Consider the following 672-nt stretch of genomic DNA (forward strand, 5'->3'; position numbering starts at 1 on the left):
TACAAATGTAATCAGTGTGATAAAGCCTTTTCACATCACAAAAGTCTTCAAATACATAAAAGAATACATACTGGAGAGAAACCCTATGAATGTAACCAATGTGGGAAAGCCTTTGCATGTTGCAGTGGTCTTCAAAGGCATGTAAGAAATCATGCTGGAGAGAAACCCTATATTTAACATGGTAAAGCCTTTGCACATTTCCATAGTCTTCATTATCACAAAAGTATTTATACTGGTGAGAAGCCCTATGAATATAAGCAATGCTATAAAGCCTTTGCCCTTCACAGTTATCTCTGAATGCAGAATAGAACACACACTGGAAGGAAACCTTATGAATGTTCTTAAATGCCTTTGTGTTATGATGACTGCTGACTGCTTAGATCCAACACAACTCAAAACCGGGTCAACGCAAATGACAAGGATTTATTGTAATCAAGCTGCTACTGATCTGTCAGTGCCACAGAACAGATTCAGGAGCTGAAATGTGACCGGAGCCAGAATGTTACAGAGCTTTTAAGCTTGAAACCACAAACATCTGTGCCAAATTACAGTTAAATTTTTTCACCAATCAGGATTTAAGGATGGGGCCTTTCCTTATGTGGTTGATCTGTGTCAACTGATACAGAATTTGGGTTTTACAATATAATCAGCTTCATTTGTTCTTTTATGGTT

The sequence above is a fragment of the Psammomys obesus genome, unplaced genomic scaffold (assembly GCF_907164565.1).
Source record: "Psammomys obesus unplaced genomic scaffold, mPsaObe1.curated_primary_1811, whole genome shotgun sequence".
Classification (NCBI taxonomy): Eukaryota; Metazoa; Chordata; class Mammalia; order Rodentia; family Muridae; genus Psammomys; species Psammomys obesus.